We start from the raw sequence: 1,356 nt of genomic DNA on the forward strand, positions 1-1,356 counted from the left end.
GGAATTTACAAATTAAAAAAGTTTGAATTGTCATTTTCACTAAACGACACAAGGAGGAATTTTTAGTTAAAAAAATTAAAAAAATTAAAAAAATCCCTAAAAATAAAAAGGGGAATTTTTTTTAGGGTCCATGTTATTAAGGTTTTATAGCATAAAAGAAATTCAACATTTTAATAATGTCTAAGGTCCCTCAAATTGATCCAGAGAAAATTCGACTTCACAGAGAAAATTTTACCAGAGAAATTCTGGTGGTTTTATAGAGAAATTCACTTCAACCCAGAGCAATTCTCTCAAAACCAGAGAAATTTCCCTCTCCACCCCATAGAAACTCACAAAAACCCAAAGAAATTCCCCTCAAACCCAGGGAAATTCACAAAAACCCAAAGAAATTTCCTTCAAACCCAAAAAAATTCACAAAAACCCAGAGAAAATGCCCCTTCAACCCAGAGAAATTCACAAAAACCCAAAAAAAATTCCCTTCCAACCTAGAGAAATTCATAAAAATCGAGAGAGAGAGAGAGAGAGAGAGAGAAATGATGATGATGGTTAAAAATAAAGATATAAGAATGTATTTGGGTGATGTTTTTTGTCAAACATTTTAGATGCGTCATTGAGATGAAAGAGCTTACAATTCCTCCAAAAAACGGCGTCATCAACATATTCTCTCTCACTCTCTTCTAATCAACAGGGTTTCATTCTCTTTCTCTTTCTCTCTCTCTCCTTATAGGTACACACACATGCATACCAAGTGAACTAGGGGAATAAGCTTCAAGGTTTTGTAGATCAAGGGCAGGGGCGTACTAGAAAATCTCAATCTGTGTGTGTGTGTCTGCAGCTAATCGCCATGGCCCTTCTACTTCGAAACTCGCCTCGAATCGCATCACAGAGGGCTGTGACGATCCACACAACCTTGCCGTCAAATCTCACGTCTTACGTCCTGTGTCACCGCCTTCGATGATGTCTCTGGTGAGGATGTCGAAGGCACCGGAGTTTGTGATCTCAAAGGTGGACAATCTGATGAACTGAGCACGCTGAGAAAGTTTAAAGTGTGTGTGTGTGTGTGTGTGTGTGAGTGAGAGAGAGAAAGAAAGAGAGAGAAAGAGAGAGAGAAATGAGGTTTGATTTCAGTCAAAATTTCTTTGTGATATATGGGTGTGGGAGTTGAGGGACCTTAAACATCATAAAATAATATTGTGGATCTCTTCCATTACTAAAAATGAGGGAGGGACCTTAGACTAATTTTTTCAAATAAAAACCCTAAAACTAAAAGGCGTAAAGAGTTAAGAAGTGTGCTGTAACTAAGGCACCATTTGGTATCTCTTATTTTAGTATATATATTTTTTTATCTTTTTTTAG

This window comes from Camellia sinensis, chromosome 5 (genome assembly GCF_055761805.1).
Source record: "Camellia sinensis isolate YWXY chromosome 5, ASM5576180v1, whole genome shotgun sequence".
NCBI classification, from domain to species: domain Eukaryota; kingdom Viridiplantae; phylum Streptophyta; class Magnoliopsida; order Ericales; family Theaceae; genus Camellia; species Camellia sinensis.